This window comes from Alligator mississippiensis, chromosome 14 (assembly GCF_030867095.1).
Source record: "Alligator mississippiensis isolate rAllMis1 chromosome 14, rAllMis1, whole genome shotgun sequence".
NCBI lineage: Eukaryota > Metazoa > Chordata > Crocodylia > Alligatoridae > Alligator > Alligator mississippiensis.
Window position 1 is genome coordinate 23,450,660 of NC_081837.1, and position 20,902 is coordinate 23,471,561.

General features: G+C 42.0%; 1 long non-coding RNA gene across 1 annotated transcript; it reads left to right on the top strand.

Annotated features, from left to right (window-relative positions):
- The first annotated feature begins 652 nt into the window (after positions 1-652).
- LOC132244841 (uncharacterized) lies at positions 653-20,291 on the top strand. Its single transcript, XR_009456691.1, has 4 exons — positions 653-737; positions 13,988-14,145; positions 18,844-18,986; positions 19,906-20,291. It is a non-coding gene; the product is annotated as an uncharacterized LOC132244841 (long non-coding RNA).
- The last annotated feature ends 611 nt before the right edge of the window (positions 20,292-20,902 follow it).

Here is a 20,902-nt window from a genome sequence, read left to right on the forward strand (position 1 = left end):
CAAGTAAGAGGCCTGGTTAAACTTATGTCCACAACAGTAAGACATATTAAATAGTTGCTCTATTCAATGTGGACTAAAAAAATCACCTTGAAAATCCACAGAGTTGACTCACCACTTTCTTTACTAAATAATATCTTTGATATTTGCAATTTGTTTCTCCAGCCCCTTTTCCATTCCACTATTCTCTCTGTAAAGCAATGCAATCATGTAGTATACAACTTGTTTAGGAGACTCACTCTCACCAAGTCTCAGGTGCTGTGATTATGAAAAAGGAAATTGAAATGTAATGGTTCCATTATTCCCAATCTATTCATGAGATGTAATCTTGTTTTCTGATGAATGGCTGTCAACAGCTACTTCCATGCCATTAGCACTCCTAACCTGGGATTCCCTTTTTTATTTACAGCATCCATGATGGGCCTTATATTGAAACACACAGTTTATTTAAAATCCTTGAAATCCACTAATGTTTTTATTCCCTAGACTTCATCCCAACGAGTAATAAAGAAACCATTCTCCATCCTCAGAAATTGGCAGGGAAGGAGTTAAACTTCTTCCTTGGGTTAGAATAATGGCCACAGGTGTTCCCTCTGGGAGCTGGAAGGTGATTTGAACCAGGTATGGGGAATTTAATTAAGTAGTTTGCTGTGTTTGGAGCTGGGGCTTGAGTGCAGCAGTCTGCAGGAGAGAAGTTCTCAAGTGTTTGCTTTTGATTGCTTTGCAAATATTTTGCCAAGGTGAGACACAATTTATAATACTGCTGTTGGGATTCAGGCTGAAGGAAGCTTGGTTGTATTTATGCTTGGAAATTAAAGGGCAGGACCTCTTTCTGTTTTGTGAAAATAAATCACAGTGATTTTCCTTTGAATCTTAGGACTGGAGATCCTGGTTAGTTTTGACTAGCTTGGCATGTACCTAATCAGTTTGGGCCTTTAATTTAGCCTGTATCTGCTGCTCTCCTATTCTTTTCTCACTTTTCTTATCTCTTCATCCATTTTCTTTTCCAACACACTAACTGGTACCTTAAAAAAGACATAGTCATCCTTCAGCATTTATGATGGGTGCTCATGGTCCTTGTGGTGTCTAAACAAAACATTACTTGAGGTAGAGAGAGATCATAAGAAGCAGATTGAGGATTTCTTTGCCACGGTCTATTCATGCACAGGTAAGCTGTGTACGAATCTGCAGTAACTTTGTATATGAACACTTTTACATTGAGCTGAACTTCAAAGTATGCTAATTCAGCTAACTCCAGAGATCCTTTATAATTGTTATGGTTCTGCTTAACCTCAACATTTATTTCCAAGCACTACTTTTACAGTAGGGACTTGGTGTTTTTTTTATTAGTTGAGTTTGGGGGTGGGATTAAATAAATTTTGCTTTGTTTTTAATTGAGCTGAGCTGCATAGAACCCATGCTGGAGCTCTTTCAAATTGTCCATAATGGAAATCAGTGAAGAGTAGCTGGTATGCTGTTAATTCACACCCTATCTTCCTAGGCAGGCACACAAGTCTTAAACATTGAAAACGTTAAAGGGCACATTGGTACTGATGTGGTAAGACTTTTGGCTCTCATGTTCTCCATCATGTCCATGCTTCAGCTTGATGCTGAGTATAAAAATGCCACCTTTAACCTTTTACAGTAGTTACTTTCCCTTTTTGGGGTTGGTAGTGCATTTTTTTTAACAGTTTTTCCTCCCTATCCTTATGCTCTTATTTGGGTTACTTAAATAAAAGTTTTAAAATTCCCCAGTTTTCGGGCTTGATTTCTTTAGTTGTTGTTGTTATGATTTGCTTTGGAAGGGACAAGGTGCTTTCTCAACATTCCAGAAGGGACACTCCAGGAGAACAAAGCAGATGTTAAGCAGGGACACACGCATGCGCATGCGTACACACACGCACATGCACACATGGGGTCTGTGTACAAATCCCCAATATTCACAAAGGCAGCAGAAGATATTTTTAGAGGAGCTGACCACCACAGCTTGCCTTGAATGTTGTTGGACTTGTGTTTGTTTGGTACCTTGTCAAGGAACTAACCCAGAGTAGGACTGGTTGACAAAAACCTGACCTGACTTGTGTATGTGGTATGGGAAATGGAATGGTTTGAAGTACATCTGCCTAAGCCTGGAGAAGTCAGCCTGGCAGGTGTGGCAAACCTCCTTCTGTGTCTAGAAAAGTGAGGTAGTTAGCTGTGTTAGTCTGAAGTCAGGCAGAAGGCAAGGCAGGTTGCACCTTCTGGTTTGTGCAGACATTTGCACCTGGTCTATGCTCATGTATCTTACTGTTAAGCTGTGCCATGATAGACCAGGAGCAGCAAAAGCACACCTTGGCTGGTGCCAGGAATTCCATGTAGGTAATTTGGGGTGGATAGAGGGCCTAGCAGGTGGAGGGAGAGGAGAGGGAAGGACCCTGATGTGGGGAGGGGTGTTGATGCGTCTGGGTGGGGTTGTAGTTCCGGGGTTGGGGCGATTGGGGAACTAAAAACAGCCTAGTCAGAGTTGGGAGGCAGGTAGGAAGAGTGGGGGAGAGTAGCAGAGCTTTACCAGCCCTGGGGCTGTGCTCCAAACACGAGCAGACATTCAGTAGACCCAACTAATCCGTTCCAGATCTAAGTTGGTTCACCTCCACAAGTGAACTAGTTTAGATAGGGCGTGGTATTTTTCAATCCAACTGAATCTCCTCTAATGTGTGCACAGATGGTCATTTAGCTTAACCTAACCCCAGTTAGGCGAATCTAAATGTAATGTCTGCATGTACCCACTGCCTCATGCTGCATGGGGGACTCTGTATGAGCCCCCTCAACCACCCCCACCCCCGCTCTCATGGCCTCCCTCACGGCTGCCTCCCCTGCCAGGGCTCTGCCCTTTAAGGAAAAAAAAGAAGTGGAGAAAAGCCCCAGGACTCATCATTCTTGGTGCAGCCTTTGGGCTTTGGTGGCTTGTGCAGAGCCCCCCACATGGCTTGGGGGAGCGGGGATCCCCCCCCACCAGCAGGAGCGAGATGAGTCCAGGGTTTCTTTGGAGGGGGTTCCTAAAGGGCCAGAGCTGGTCTGTATAGGGCATCCGTGAGGGGGCTAGGGGAGGTGGGGGATGGGAGAGCCCCCCCATGCAGCGTGGGGCAGAGGGGAGCACCCCCCCATCCACCCACCAGCCCCTGCGAAGCCGGGGCTTTTTTTCCCCCAGGTGCTGGGAGGGGCAGAGGGCAGCCATTGCTGGACTGGGAGAGTGGGCAGGGGATGGACCTGGCCTGGATGACTCGCAGATTCGGCCGAATCAAATCAGGACAGTGATTCAAATCACCAAATCGAATCACTTTCCCCAAATCAGCTGAATCCGAAGCAAATACTACCCGCTCCGCACAGGCCTGTTGGCTAACGATACCTGCAAGTGTTGGTTTGCTTCAGTATCTTGGCTCCTCCAAATGGGAACACTTTGGTTCCTCTCCTTAGCTGCAGTTTGTTCAGGTTAATTTGTAGAGTGAATCATTACAATTCAGAAGTGTATTTCTTTTGTGGCTTTAATGTGGCACTTGCATTATGCCTTTGAACAAACAAAAGTGTAAGTTATTACACTTCTTGCATAGCTACTCTTTAAAAGACCGCTTTATGAGGAATATTTCAAAGGATCGCAGCCAAGTGCATGCAAAGTCCCATCAAAGCAAATGGCAGTAAGAGCAAACAGGTGAGGCAACAGGTGCCAGCCAAGGTCTTCTACAATTAATTTTTCAAGTCTGAATTGGCAGCCTCAGACACACTCCCAGCCCCTCCGGGGGCTCATTGGAGTTCTGCTGCTGTTTCCTTCATCAGAGAAAGTGTCCCTATATCACTGACTCTGCTTATTGGGTACACCTGGATCATACTCCACATTCTACAGTAGGTTTAGTCCTAGAAAAGGGGTGTATTCAAAGTCTACTTAAGTCACTGGATGGAGTCTTTTCACTGACTTCAAAAAGCTTTAGAACCGGCTCTTACAGGACTTTCATTTTCAAAAGCATTGAGCTATTGTTGAGGTTCAAGGAAAGCAAAATGCTCTTGCTAATTCCTTGTTTTAGACTCATGTTCTATGTGGTGCATAAGTTCTTAAGCTGAAGGAAAGAACCAATCAAGTCCTATTTTTCTTGTCTCTGAATATCCACTACCATTGGGAAATATTCTATGCTGTGTGGCTAAGAAAAATTCATTCAGAAGGCCATTTTTTTTCCAGGGCCTTGTTATGATGTTCACTGTTATTTTCAGTACAGGTACTCCTCACTTAATGACCGAGTTCCATTCCGTTCCGTTCCCACGACTAGGTCGTTAAGCAAATTGGTCGATAAGCGAGGAGCCGCTCTGAGCAGCAAAGTGCTCCTTGCTCCGTGCGCCCCGCCTCGCCCAGGCTGCGAGCGCGGGAGCTGTCTGCCCCGCTGTGCTGAACCTGCGGCGCACCAACAGGGGCTTCTCTCATTGAAGGAGCACAGCTGGTACAACTAGCTACCATGCAGTGCAAGAGGCAGGCTATCTAGAGCAGTGTTTCCCAACCCATGGGTCGTGTCCCAAAAGTGGGTCACAAGAATATGAAAGGGTCATGTATAAACTTGAAAAATAGATTCTCCTTTAAAGGAGAAAATCATGGCTTTTCCCTTGCAGGCTGTCAGTTTCAGCCTGCAAGGGACTGCTTCTGCTTCTTCCCCCCCCCACCCCATTTCCCACATACAGCTCCACCCACCCCCTGCTCCACACGCTGGTAGGCTGGGGCCTGAAGGCTGCCCTGGCCCCGGCGAGGAAAGCCTGCTCCGTGCGCCCCGCCCTGCCTGGGCCACGAGCGTGTGAGCTGTCCGCCCCGCTGTGCTGAACCTGCGGCGCGCCATTTCCACAATACAGGTACTGTACTCCTTACTTAATGACCTACCTGCTCGGAGTAACGACTGCTTGGAGAGCTGGTCGTAAGTCCGCGCGGTCATTAAACCGGTAGCTCATTAAGTGAGGAGTACCTGTATTGCCATTCCAAATCTTCATTCAGACCTTAAAATAAGCAGACAAGCATATTAGGGGTCTAAATGCGTCTGTTCACAGCTTTTTTTTTTTTTTCTTGAATGACTATGGAAACATTTCTTATGCAGATAATAATAGTGAGTACAGCCAGAGAGGTTCCCTTTCAACTCAGGAAAACACATTAGTGCAAAATATGCAGTTGTTTTAGATATTTGTTGCATTAAGATTTCACAGATAGGAATCCCAAATTGAAGCCTAGATCATTCTGAGTTTGTGGGTTTATTGTTGACACAGTTATAAATGCACTGTAGAAACTATTTACAATGCTATTCAAAGTGCTAGTCATTCATGTCACAACCCAATTAAATAGTGCCCATGTCACTAGCAAGAGATACCATTCAGACCATCCTCTTTTGCACACAGTAGTCAACTAAGGGTTAAAATAAATCCTTGCCAGAAATTCCTGAAACAAAACCCGGATGGAGAACTATAAGTAATTGGTCAGCTGAAATAAAACCCAAGCGAAAACTGTATATAATTGGTCAAGAAACAAGCTTAGGCCCCTCACATGTAACAGACAGAAAACCTGTCCCACTACCTTGCAACCTGATAGCACAAAGAACTGCTGCTTTGCCAAAAAATTTAAGATTCCACTTAGCAGCTCATCATTGGATACCCCTGTTAGATACCTCTGTCTATAAATAGTTTAGAAGTTTCCGCCCAAGTCGGAGAACTCTGGGGAAATCTCTGACGCGAAACCTGAGCTCATCATCAGAGTGACTTGGCGGACTGATCACCCATCAATGACTCCCTGTCAACGTTAATCTTGACGTAGTAAAGCCCTGCAGGCTCGATGGCTTGTTTTGGTGCCTCGTTCGTCACTGTTTGACTGTAACCCGACCATGTACGCTCAACTGTAACCGAAGCAACTGTAAAGGAACAAAGGCTCAGCCTGCGTCACACATCACTATCTCGGCGACGTAAGTAAACAATCTCCTGCAACCAACATGCGTCTGTGCCTGGTTAATTTCACTCCATCCATTAATTACCCACCTGTCAAGTCAAAAATCTAAACACTCTGGTGAGAGTCAGAAAGCAGGTGCCGGTGGCTACTCTGATTCTCGATAATTCACTCTCATTTTGCAGAAATACCTGCTCTTATTTTTCCTAGCTTGATCTTTGAAGTTGCTGTTTGCAATAATAATAAGACGACCCGTTAAAAACTTTGGCATCCAGTTTCCATGAATTCAGACCTTTACTTTCATCTTCTTTTTCAGCACCAGGGAAATACAAAACTTCCCATCTACTTTAAGCCTTTTTTGTAGCTGGAACTGGTATTTGACATTATTTTAAGATGATAGCATGCTGCAAATAGGCTTGGTTTCTAAATGACTGTGGGATCTTCATAACCTTCAGGAGTTTTATATCTGGTGCTTTCTCTCAAAGTTGCAATTTATTCATCTCAGTTCAAAATATTAATTCAAATTCTGCTTTCTCAAGAGTTATGCAGAAATAACCTCTGTCTTAATTCAGGTGATCAGCTACCTTGGGTGACTCCTCATATTATGTGACATAATACACTAGCATCTGGAGGACCTGGTTGAGGTCAAGACACATTGTCCAAACCTATAGTAAGAGATGCTCCCTGCTCTCCAAATATTATCCTAAGAAGATGAGCAAGTGCATGGACATAGTATACAATTCAGGCAAGCCCATTACTAGAATGAAATGTCCAGTTGTGGTGTCTATATTTGCGAGAGGATATTGAGATGCTGGAAAAGACAGAAGAAAAATTAAGAGTGACTTGAGATCTGGGAAATCTTCAAAAATAATGGCTGACAGAAGAAGTTGTCCTTTTAGTTTGCTGGAGGAAACCTTAAGAGGTGAATTGACTGTGTTCCATAAGTGTCTTTGTGGGTTTCTTGAAAACAGATATATTTTTTGCTCAGTAAAAGGTAAGGTTCAAGATGAGAAATAATGTGTTTTTATTGAAGGGGCTGGGTTGCCATTCACCTGGAGGTGCAGTGTGTTCTTCACCAGTTGCTGTTTTCAAATCAAGACTGCACACCTTGGGGAAATAAATTCTATAGTACAACTAATAGGGATGGAGTCTTACTGTAGCTATTACAGTCCAGGAAATGTCTGAATTGTGGTACTTTTATTAAACCATCTGTGTAGCTGGCAGAGAGATGTGACAACCTTTTGGGCACAAATCACCCTTCTTCAGGTCTTGGAAAGAAGCAGACCTTTGGCCCTGTATTTCAACTGTAAGTCATGGGTGTGAGGCCAAAATGATTGTGTAAAAATCTTTGGTCTCTATTATCTTAGAGGTCTAGCCTTAACATCTAAGAGTCTTAGACACAGATCTTTTCTTGCACAGATCCTCCAATGAAATATGCATATGCTTGGTTGTGAGTAGTATCAGGATCAATGGGATAAGTAGCACCAGTGAAATCACGTGTGCATTTCAGCTTTCATGACTGGGGCCACAACAGGCACAGGATATGCCTGATTTATTTCCATGCTGTTAGTTTTTGAGGACACGCATGGAAAGCGTGAAGCACCCCACCCACACATGCCAAGTGCTGGAAATGAGGCAGCTAAGCCTCTTATGAGTGGCCCTGAGCATGGGGTAATGAGCACGCCCATGAGAGAGAGCAGCTCAGGGTGCTCACTTAGCACCGCAGGGAAGCAGTTAGTTCATACAGACCGTGCACACAGCAGGGTGACTTATTGCATCAACCATGGGAAACTGAGGCATGGAGCATTAAGGACCTCAATTTAGAAAGGTGTTTAAGCATGTGTTTAACACTAAGCATATTAGTAGTCTTATTTGAGGCTAACAGTGCATCAAAGGTGAGGTATGTTGGTAAGATAATTTGGATCAGATGCTAAATAAATTGGTTTAGTAAAACAGGAGGTCACTGGCTGGATTAGGAAATGAGCCCAGCTATTGTGGGCCAAAATGCACAGCTTCAGCTACCAAATCATCCTCTGATTCTTATAATGTACACAATCAATCAAGTTCAATTCCTTATCATTCTTTGTTGCTTGTGATGGCTTTTGTCCCAGCAAATAGTACAGGAATTGCAGTGTGGACAGTGGCTGATTTTAAGTAGAAATGTTTTCCAGCATTGTTTATAGTGTTGGGGGGAAATCTAAGTCCCCGGGTTTGTTGGGTGGAGGCTCAGACAAACCACAACATAAGTTTAAAGACTTGATTTATTAAAGAATGCATTCTGAACAGACAACTGCCCCGCTGGGAGATTGCTTGTTGCACGTCTTGAATTACACAAAGCATTATATGGGAAACATGACGATATCATCACAGCAACAGCTTCACCAATCAACTATCGCGACTAGCTGCTAATTTAAATTTCCCTTACTGAGTAACTTAGAGCTGATAAAAGCCAGTTTATTCTAGTTTGCTCTAGCCTTACTGTTTCAAGTTATGTCCTTCACTTTCTGATATCACGTATGCTGCATAAGCTATGTTTGCTTACACATAATGGTGATTAAAGTTTCTGTTGTTCTCCTTCAATAGCAGAGTAAAATCTTTCTTTATTGACTACTGGTGGAACTAGCCAAAATTGCTTTCCTGTTAGAGATCATTTTAGAAGACCAAATAGAATTACAGTATGATCATGGCTATCCAAATTGTATGGCTCTCATGTGTTCGACTTTCAGATTCAACCCTAATTGGAAGTACCCTCTAGAATATAATCTTTTCCTTACTGCCACCTTTTTAAATGGGTTTTGGAGCCACCCCATAGATTGTAATAGCATATGGTGTATTCTGTTATTGAAGCCTACAAAGCCATTCACCAACTTTGCTGTCTGAGCCCAGGGGTTTGATTCAGTGCTGCACCACTTAGAAAGACAGCATAAAGCACATAACCAAGGGCAAACCAGGGTCTGTGGTGATGTAGAGCAATCACTGTGCTTTTCTGATCTTGGGCTTCCTTATGGACTCAGAGAGACACGAGCACAGATGACAGAGCCCATCTAATAGTTGTCTCTTTGAGATGTCCTTCAGTCCTCATGGCTGCCTGACTGAAATCTCTGCTGTACGGCCTGCTGAAGACTCCTCCCCTGATGTTTCTTTATGCTGGAGCATTTCAGGGAGACACTTGGAGGACATCCATGCACGTCTCTTAGGCTGAGCCCATGCCATCCTTTCTTTTTAAAGAGCGATGAAGTCAGGGAATGAAGATCTCACTTCACAGGACATTTAGATTATAAGCTTATGCAATTCAGTGGAGCTTTTCTATAAAGGAGATGTTTATTCAACATACAGCTTGAATAAGTATTTAAAAGGGTACAGAATGATTTGGTTGCTAAATGCAGTGTTTGCTTAATGATTTCTGTCTGGTAAGGTCTGAAGGCCAGTTATATAAAGAGTTATCAGCATGTCACTCCAAAATCCATGAGCTGACAACAAAATAATGGGGAAAACAGACTGTCAGAACTGTGTCTCTTCAGTAGACCCTTTTGTTCTTTAAGGAAGCTTATATGCTGAGAATTTGTTTTTTTTGTTGGTTTTTTTTTTGCAAAGCAAATGCATTGTATTCAGTTGCCCAAATTAGAGCTGCTTGATGCTTAAATGAGAATGCTGTGAGGTTTTGAAGATCTGTACCAAAGTATGGAGTGCAAGAGGTGCCTAATTTTGAAACACTGATGTGAATGGCAGGGCATACATGAGAGTAGATGTACTGTGCACGTTGTCTGCCTGTTTGCATTGAATACATTACCCAGTTAGCTTCTTTCCCAGCCATTTCATAGAATCACAGAAAATTAGGGTTGGGAGGGACCTCAGGAGGTCATTTAGTTCCACCCCTTGCTCAAAGCAGGACCAGCCCCAACTAAATGATCCTACCCAAGTCTTTGTATAGCTATGTCTTAAAAACCTCCAAGGATGCAGAGTCCACAACATCTCTGGGTAGCCTGTTCCAGTGCTTTACGACCCTCCTTGTGAAAGAGTTTTTTCCTAATATCTAACCTCAAATTCCCTTGTTGCAACTTGAAACCATTGCTCCTTGTTCTGTCATGTTCCACTGCTGAGAACAGTCCAGCTCCATCCTCTTTTCAACCACCCTTCTGGGAGTTGATGGCTGCTATCAACTCTCCTCTCATTCTGCCCTTCTCCAGATGAAATAAGACCAGTTCCCTGAGCCTCTCCCTATAAGTGATGTGCCCCAGCCCCCTAACTCTTTTCATTACCCTCTGCTGGGCTCTCTCCAGTTGTTCCACATCCTCTCTGTAGCCAGGGGATGGGAGCAAAACTGGACACACTACTCCAGATGTGACTTCACCAGTGCTGAATAGAGGGAAGAATCACTTCCTTCAGTCTGCTGGCAGCACTCCTACCAATGCAGTCCAGTGTGCCATTAGCCTTCTTGGCAACAAAGGCACACTTCCTGGCTCTCATTCAGCTTCTTGTCCATTGTAACCCCCAGGTCCTTTTCTGCAGAGCTGCTGCCCAGCCAGTCAGTCCCCAACCTGTACTGGAGCATGGGATTATTCTGTCGTAAGTGCAGGACTTTGCACTTGTCCTTGTTGAACCTCATGAGATTTCTTTTTGGTCCAATCCTCCAGTTTGTTGAGGTCTCTCTTAATTCTAGCCCTACCCTCCAGCGTATCTACTGCTCCCCCCCACCTTGGTGTCCTCTATTGCTTGCTCCTAACATACCATTTGTACATGAGGTTATGATTGCAGTCTATTTAAATTATATGTGCATATATTTGGTTGTAAGCCCTGTTCCTGAAAGTACAAAAGCATATGAATAGCTTCGCTGGAGGCTGATACCAGATATCACTTTTTTGGGAGCCAGTATAATCCAATTTCAGCTACGTTGCTACACTTAAAATCATCATAAACAGTTTTTCATTGCTCTTAATTCATTGAACGTGAGAAGCAACAGGAGGTAGGTAGGTCCTTGTACTGTATACTTAGCAGTGACAAAATAGTTCACATATTCCAAAGCTGTGTTAAGAGGAAAAAAGGAAAGCTGTATTTGGACAGTGTTAATAAAAAATGAACAGCTAAAATATATAGAGGAGAATATAGACTCTAGGACTTCTAAGGAATGTGGCAGTTTCCTCTCATCCATTATTTTCACTGGACTGCTATTCTTTGGGAAATATGAAGAATGAAGACCAAACCTGAGGCAAGGCAGCCGGTGAACTCATCAGGGCTTGGTTAACTTTATGTGCAGAAGGCCATGATGATATGTCTTAGAATAAATAGCGCTTTATCATGATCCCTACCTTTTATATAGCACTTTTCCATTTTACAAAGGGAGTCACAATCTTTTTCTTTGTTATAGCTGGGAAAACTGAAGCAGAGGGAAGTGAAATAACTTGGCTCAGTTGACCCAATGGGTCACTAGCAGAGCTGAGAATATACATGAGGCCTCTGGAGTCCTGCAATTTTTCCCTTAGATTCTGGTACTTCTCTTAAGTGGTGCCTTCTTGAAATTTTGCCTGGCCACAGGGTAAATTTCTTGTGCTAGTGAATGTCTTGAACAATAATAGAAAAACAAGGCATTGAAGATACTATACATTTTGTTACGCTTTTTGTGGTCCACTTCTCGGTCTGCTGCTGAGCACACTGGAGAGACCCCCGTGCTCCTGTGAGTTGCCCCACCCACCCCACCAGCTCAGCGTTCACGAGTTGTGCCTGGTACCTCAAGGTATGTAGAAAAACCATATAAACCTGTGTCTACGTGCAAATCGCTGATTCTCTGAATCTAAACCTGAAGATTCAATTTCGATTCAGCCAAATCAAATCAGGACAGTGATCTGAATCATGAAATCACTGTCCCCTGAATCCAGCCAAACCTGAATTGAATACTGCCTGCTTCGCACACCCCTACTCTTTGGTATAGTTTTATTTGTTGTATTTTTTTCTTATGGTTAATGGGAATAAAATTATACCACAAAAACATACCAATGGCTACCAAAAAGTTGTCAGCTAGTATTTTCAGCAATGTTTTTTCTTCAAAGCTTTGAGGATATTTTAAGGCTGTCATTTTACTTCTAGGAAACTTATCCAGAGGATTAAATCCTGGTTGCATTCAAATCCATGTTAGTTTTGACTCTGTCTTCTATGAGGCCAAGATTTCAGGTAGAAATAATTGAAATGGGTGGAAAACTTCCCAGGCTTGTTTCATCAGGCTGCCAATTGGTCCAAATCTCAATTTAATACACACGGAGACCCTCGCCCCATACACAGAGAGCACCAGCCAGTCATGTGATACAAAACATGTCTGGGCACTATTTCACTGATTTCAATCAATGGTTATCACATTGGTTAGACTAGGCGTGCAAGCAGTGGTCTCCATTTTTAAATGTTTATTTGCAAGAGTAACAAGGCTTGAAATATTTCAATCTAACTTTTTCTAGATAGCATGGCCTCTTTGGAAAAAATGTTTAGCCAACCACTTGCTTTATTTTTACTTCAAATTATATATATTATAGTGTGTGTATCCTCTTAAAATTTCAAACACAGTATTATTTTATAGGTTGAGTATGTCTTTCTCTGTGTAGATATTTTAAAAGTTGGATGATAAAACAAGTTTCATCATCTCAAAGTGACAGTCGACCTTCTTAAAGACAAATTGATTGCTATTCCATTTTTGTGCTTGTGTCAACTAACCTTGGCAAACAGAATCCTACTTGTGTTGGGATGAAACTTGTAAATCTCCCTTCACACTCACACTCATGTCCTATGGGTTGGAAATTTCTTCCAGGACCAGGGTCCAATATTTCCTCCTTTCTTTTCCTTGCCTTCTCTTCTTTAGGTTGTGAGAAGTTAAAGCTTTTATACATAGGAAAGCTTATTAAGACAGCCCTGAGTTGCACATTCCTTTGGTGAAAGAAATCCTAAGTCAAGAGCCCTAACTTGAAAAAAGTATTATTTCACTGCAGGACATGTTATTCCAGACAAGACTTTGATAGTATTGAATGACAAAGGAAAAAGCCCACAGTCTTAAAGGCCTTAAAACTCTACATGAATTAAGCATTAGAACACCATGTAGGAAGCATGTTAGAAGTAAGGGTAGTTTTAAATGATCAGATACAATGTTTTTTCCTTTGAAAAAAATTTTGTAGAAATTAAAATGTTCACTCTCAGTGAAACTTCATCTAAAAGAACCCAAAACAAGGCATTTAATATTGAAACATTTGGATCCAACCTTTTCAACTCTTCACGTAAATTTTTTTTTTTTTTTAAATGTAAGCTGTAATGGAAAACAAATTTGAATTGTGAAGGAACATTTCAGTTGACCCCAAATGAAAACATTCATTTCAAAAGATGCTTTGTTTTAATTCTAGTTCACAATAGAAACCTATTTTAAAAAAATACCCCCTAAGCAGAAATATCCCAGTTACCGCACATCTCCAGTAACTGGCATAAAGTTCGTTGTTCAGATGGATATGCTTTAGGGCACCAATAAATTAAATTATGTTAAAGAGGCTGAACCATGTCTTCTAGGCAGGGTGAGGAGCCCATATGCTTGATTCCTTGTTTTGTTAGGCCTTGGTTTGTTTTGCTGCATATTCATCCTTCATCTCGTGTTCAATTTGCTCTCTGTTTATCAAAGCAATTCATATTTAAACCCAGGCATGCTCCTTTATAGCTCATTGCATCCGCGCAGGAGTCTGGATCCTGGATTTGTAAGAGATGCTCATCACTGCACAGAATTCTGGGTTAAGTTGATTTCACCACTGCTTCCCCTACCATTTTCCCTTGGAGATTACCATAGTAAAATATAACCTAATGGGGCAGGGGCATCCAAGGAATTTTGTCTTTGCATTGTCTTGCTGAATATACACTCAGTTATGGCTCTTGTGTCCCTGGCAGTTTATATGGAAGCGCTTGAGTTGCCCAATCAATGACCCCCTCTCAGGCTAGCTGGCTAATCCCAAAGGAAAGGTAGAGACTAGTACATTTGGAGCCAGCTTGACCGCAGGAGCTGCTGGTGTGAAGAAGATCTTAACTCCATTTGCCTTTCAGGGCTCCACTCATGGACTGGTTGTCAACCAAGACTGGAGAGCCCGGTCCATTCTGCCATGGCATCTGCCGTTCGGTAGTGTTTCCTCCACCAGGGATAAAGGCTCATACCTCCCCCCAACGTTGCTTCATCTCCAAAGCCATTGGCACCATAGAGGTTGGTAAGTTATTTCCTACCACCCAGCATTGTGTTGACAGCTGCAGGTAGTATTGTCTGCCATCATAATGCAATCAGGCTATTGTATGAGTGATACCGGGTTAACTGTAGTCCTCCATTGCACATATCCTTGCCGGTATCGCGATGGCAGGATCTTGCTTTTTGCCTGGTGCAGTGAGGGTGTGAAACTTCTCTTGAAACTGTTTTGGGCAGCTAAAAATGACCTTTTGCTGCTGTTGGGACTGGAGAGGAGAGTAGCCACCTGTGACTTGGGAGCTTAGTTAGGTAACTAATCATGATTGACAACTAGAACCTAGTCTTCAGCAGCAGGGAGAGCAAGGAATAACTAAGGTGGGGAATAGCAATCCTCTCCATCATCTGCCCTCTTGCTAAGCAAACTCTTTTTTTTTTTTTTCTCACTGTGAACCTTGGTTGAAGTTTGAACTAAGAAACACCATTGTATTGTATTATTCCTACTTTACGTAGGTGCTTAGGAAGAGGTCTTTTGCAACATGAAACAGAATTCATCTTTATTTAGTTTGTTCTGCTAAAAAAGACAACCATATATTTTATTTGGTTTAAAAAATGCTGTGACCTAGAATTTTTTTCCATACTTGGAAAACTTGGAGAGTGATTTTATATATATATTTACTCATTATACTTGTTTTCTATCTTGAGTTGAGATGCAACAGTTTCAGGGCACAGTATCAAGTCTCAGCAAGTGAAGTAGAAAAAGGAACGAAAAATCTGCAAAGATTTTTTGCACTTTTTTTGCACTTGCACCTTTTGTGCATATGTTATATTCCACACCTGCCTCCCTATATATACTCATATATAAGGTTTCATATAAATCTTTGGACTTGGACTTGTTTCTCCTGTTGTTTATACTGGGGGACGGGGGGGAAAGAAATGGGAATAACTCAACAGAAATAAAGGATTTACATCAGTGTCAACCCTGAATAGGGCCCCCCTTCTGTTTAAAGGGAGGGAGTAGGTTACTGGAAAACTGCTCAAGGTTTCCTTCTAATGCTTCAAACTAGTGATGGAAAAAGGGGTGGATGTAGTGAAGGAAATCATGCAAAGGGGAAGGTGTATGTGATGTGGAAGGTTTCAAAGTCCTAATGGCTTCTTTGTCTCTATATAGCATATAACATTATGTTGCAATATAATAAATGATAGGGCACTCTCTGCATTCTCTCTGTGCAATGGGCAAGGATTTTTTATGTCATGCTTCATTCACAGCCTGCTACACTGATGTCATAGAGCCAACATCTATGCTTACACAAAGGGAAGAGCAACTATCTATTTATTGCTGTTAAGCAGATTTGCCACAAATTCCATTTCCACTACAACATCAAAACACCAAGAACAGGGCCACATTCCCTTCAAGGAAATGGATGGGGAGAGAGAAGAAGAAATGCCCTGTGTATGTTGTTATTTGTTTTAAACAATTTTGTCTAAGAATTCATGTCTGTCCCTAGCCTTACTGCCTTGAATAGAACATTACACATTAAACAGTTTAAGGGATCACAAACTGGTTTAAACCTTTACCAGAACAGATGTTCAGTCCACTTAAACCAGTTTGAAAATGGCTGAAATGGGTTTGAAATAAACCTGGTTGAATGTAGTATCAGACTTAACAGATTTGGATCAAACTGGTTTATGCAATGTCTGTCCCAGACCCCTTGCTGGTTTAAGTTAAATCAGACACCCCCAGCATCCTGGCATGCTCTCTGGGCTAGGTGGGGCTCTCTGCTGCACAGCAGGGCTGGCCCCTCCCCTCTGCTCCCTGATTGGAGCTTGGCACAGACTACAGGCATCTGTCTGGCTTCCCCTTTGCCACTCCCTGCTAAGCAGGGATTCTGCCATCCCTTATGCAGACGCACAGCATTAGCTAGCAGACCACATGCTGGCTGTGGTGCATGCAGTGGCAGACCGGACAAAGGGAGAATCAGCAGGTAGCTGGTAATGTCCCTGTGTTGTTTTCTTAATGAGGTGGTGAACACTGAGTTAGAGGATATAAACACTCTTATAAATTCCTGGCTGGGCACTTCTTTAAAGCTGTCCCTCATTATCAAAGACCACAGACACTGCCAAACAAGATTTAAATGTTGCCTATTAACCATGCTTATTGAAATGCTGAAAGGAATGTTACCTTTCTGTCCACATTTTAATGAAGATTAAAAATACAAGTGCAGATCTGATTTTCTATTATTATCAGTCAAGTTGGTAAACCCAACAACTGAGCTGTTCAGAAAACAGATCTTTTATCCTAAGTTAAGGTAAATGAAAAGCATTTATGAACTGTTTCTTGTGACAAAATTCCCAAAAAATAAGGGGTCAATTAAAATGCCTCATTTTACTACAGTATATGCATTTCATTTTAGTTTTGACATTTTTAATTAAAAAAAAAAAAACATTTCAAAGAGTTCTCATATGAACAAATATTTTATCTAAAAATATTTAAAGGAGATGTTATAAAATACTTCTCCAACATATTTTTTTTCAAAGGAGTTTTGTCAAATTTGATAAGACTTCATGAAACCAATCTGTTTTCTCATAATCATAGGGCATTTTCTATCAAAAATGGTTTTGAGAATTTTTTTTTCTGCCTGGCTCAACTTAGAACTCTGCTGACTGACACTTCCAGAGCAGCTAGCCTCTGCTATTTTACCCATTCCAGCAAGGGATCTGGGACAGAAATTGCATGAACCGGTTTGAGCCAAATCAGTTTAGTCTGACGCTACATTCAACAAGGTTTATCTCAAACTGGCTTTGGTCATTTTGAAGCTGGTGTATGTGCATTAAACATCTGTTCTGTTAGAGGTTTCAACCAGTTTGTGATCACTTAAATTGGTTTATGTGTAATGTCTGTCCCTAGCCAAAATGATTTAAATTAAACCAATTCAATTTCTATGTGGAGTCAAGACCTTAGGGGATGTAAAATATACTAATTAGTCAATCTGGTGGATTTAATAATATTGAAGGAAACTTTCCTATTGATAGTATTCAGAACATTTTAATACCAGTGTGTGACAGTTCAGAATGTATAGCCCATTTATTAAGAGATCTTGAAAATACCATTGACAATGTTGAAACTATTGCAACTGGCAAGCGAATGGAGTTGCATTTGTTATGGATTTAGACTAAATAGCAGACTGAATCCCATTGCCCCAAGTTCCAACATGGCAGGGCATTTTTTTTTCTTTCCTACTTGTCTCCTTAGACTGTTCTCTCAGACGAGTTTGCAAATCAGCATTGTCAAAACAGAGTAAGTTCATCTTTACTGTAGTTTAAAAATTAATGGGATACAGTGGGGGCGGGGAGGGAGCAGGGGAAGTATACAGGCAATTTCTAGGCTTGAGGTTTAATTTCTCTCTCGTCATTTACACTTCTTTCTGAAGATGTTTCATCAGTTTAAAACAGTCATTTTAATCCTACTATATAAATGTTTCTGGCTGCATAAAAGAATATGATTATAAACTGTTTCTTACTAGCCTCTCAGTGACTCCAAGCCACATACAGAAAAGTTAGCTTTCTATAAATGAGGAGTCCCTGATCAGACATGAGGTTTGGCTAATAACTTTTCTTAAATTCAATTTGGTTGGACTTCTGGCCTCTACTTCCTTTGAAGTCAATGGAGCTGCAGATGCTCAACAGAGGTGGCTAAATAATAGAGTTTTGTTTCGAGTTGACTCAAGGTTTCTTTTTTATTTTGAGACAAAAATACATTTCAAAAGGGAAGTTGAAACATTGTTTTCCAACAACAGTGAAACAAATTATTTTTACATTTTCAACCCCCCCCACCCACACACTCCTTTTTTGTGTGTCCAAAACTAGTAACCCAATATGATCCCAGTTCACAAAAGAAGTTTTGCCCTATCCCAAAACTGCCTATTTTTGGCAAAGTATTCACCAAAAATATTTTCCCTTGTTTTGATGTTTATTAGTATAGAGTGATGTCTTACTTTTTCCCGTTATTCTCACCCCCTTGATTGGAAGCAGAAATACCACTGATGATGCTAACTGTGCAGCCTTTTCAGTTACCTTTCTAATTATAGGCAGTTTGGAAAGCCTGTTCTCACAAGATTGCATGTTTTGAGATTAAGCAACCACACCTACTTGGGTATTTAATCATACGTAGTATGTAACTACCTGCTCTGTAAATGGATACAGTCAGTACTCCACGTTTAGACTAATATAGCTAATTTTTAATCTAATGAAAGTCAAATTTGTCATTCTTGCTCCTTTTGCTATCCTTTTTCAACATTTCAGGTTGACAGTCGCACATTGGATAAAGTGTACTTTTCTTTGCACTTAATAATAAATGGCATGCTATTTTATTGTTTTCTATTGATTTTTGGACCTTCTTCATTTTTTGCCAATTCTCTCCCCAAAGCACGTTTTCTCATGCATCTGTTTTGAAGTAAATAACAAATGAAAATATTTTACTTGCCTATGTGGTGCTAGGAGTGGTATATTTTAAACTGAGACTGTTGTTTTCTGACATGAGCTGCAGTTTTTCTTCCTCTAGTGTGTTCACACACAATAGGAGAGAAATGTATTGCCATGTAATTCTTCACGTAGACTGTGTGTGTGTGTGTGTGTGTGTGTGTGTGTGTGTGTGTGTGTGTGAGAGAGAGAGAGAGAGATGGATGCAATACTGATGTTGTTTCTTTTCTTTTCCTTCTCTAATGACAAGATGCTGCTTCTACATAAGAGGCCTCCCTTTGGACAATTCTTGATTTAGGAGATTAACAGATCCCCAAATACATGGAATTCAGTTCTCTTCCTCTTCTGCTTCTTCCAGAAGACCATCTTCCTTTGAGTGTTGCTGCAGGAAAGGTATGTGCGTACACACGAACAACACTGAATATTTGAAAACAAATACCTGGACAAGAAAAGAGTTCAGACTTGTGTAGGAACAGATATGCCCCTGTATTCACTCCTCATCTACCTTTAAGCCTACTTAAGTACATATGCAGTCAATAATGTTTTGTTAGGCAACCGTTGTCTGTCAGAAGGCAAAGAGAAGGCTAAACCAGTGAAAGAGTCATTTAGTAGAAAGTGATGCAGCCCTTGTTAGAACACCTTCTCAAGTGTAATGGAGTTATGCATTTTGGGTAAAGAGTGAGGGCCAGATTGTTTTTTTTGAGTTATCAAAGTGTAAATTAGAACTAACTCTGTGAAAGCTGTTTGCATAAAGGGGACTCCTGGCCAGAGAGGCACTCAGTGTAAACAGTTAAAATAGGAGACCTGGGAGCGGGCAGTAAAGTCACATAGCTGAGGTCATAGAGAGCAGCTATGCACGAGCGTGGAGGCAGCTCTAATGCACTGAAATTCCAGCGTGTTGGAACATAGCAATTACCTCACTCACTAGCGTCCTGCGTCTCCTGAATCAGCATCCCCACACTTAAAAATGATGGTGGGGGTGCTTGAAGTAAAGATCATCAAACATACTTTAGTTCAAGTGCCCCAACACCATTTTTAAGCATGGGAGCACTGATACAGGAGATCCATGGCACTTTTAATTGAAGCGGATCTCAGAGCCACTTTAATTAAAGCACACCTCACCTCCACCCCTGAAGCGCATGTAAAAGTGTGTATAATGTATCAGGGTTGAAGCTGGGGCTAGAATTTAGGTCCCTGAGCAGAGTATTCCCAGGAGCAAACTGATTGTAAAAGTATGAGAATAACACTTGTGTTTTATGGCTAAATGCAGACAGTCCAAAAGCCCAAAGCTGAATTAATTCAATCTTCACAGGTTAGTCTAAGCTACATAGATTGAACTGATAAGCAAATCAACATGCTGACAGGACAGAACGTGGACAACACAATGACCACAGAGACCAATCACCGTTGTCCAAAAATGAAGTGTCATCAGAGGGGGTAAAGGATACAAAAAGAGGGGATTTCAGAGCAGCAAAGGGTCCCTAGGAAGGGAACCTGAGGCCACCATGGACAGAGAGCCTGTCTTATCCACCCCATGGTGGGGGGTCCTCAGCTTCCAACCTCCGGGCTGCTGACATCTCTCATTCAAGAGAGAACTTCAGAGTGAAGCTTGTGTACTGGCCAGATGTACCATGACTCTGTGAACCCTGGGACTGGTAGATACAGAGGGGTTTGCCTTATTCTTATCTACTATCACTGTGTATCAGTAAAATTTGCCTATTATCAAATGGAGAGGTTGTGGTCAGTCTGAGGGGTTTGGGTGTGGCGGGCCAGTAGATAGTGCTCTTGCACTGAGCCACCCACCTCACTGCTCCCAACCACCTTCCGGGCTTCGAGTGCCTCCCTGGGGGCAGCCCACATCTAGCCGACCCCCTTCCTGGAGCACACCTGCTAGCCTGGTGCCACCATCACCCAGGATCTGGCATGATTGTGGCTCTGTGTCCCCTGGGAAACACAGGTCTAATAGCCCTTGAGGGTACATGACTCACTTGAAGAGCTTGAGGTGCTCCCCTCAGTAAGAAGCACCACTAATGGTCTCCCTTAGGCAGCTGAACCAAGGGGGGGGGGGACCCCAAGGCCTAATCTAGCCCCACTCCCAATAAGTCTCCTGTGCTAGGTACAAAGGGAGAGCTTAATTGGTTACAAGAAGTAAGCTTGGAATGGGGTACATGGTTGAGCAGTAAAAATCCCTTAGCAAATCCCTTAGCCTTTGATCACACATCTGAGTTACTTGAAGCTATTTATCTAGTTAGATCTCAGGTAGCTTACTCACGAGCACCATCCAGAGGCAGGTGGAGAGTCTGTCTGGA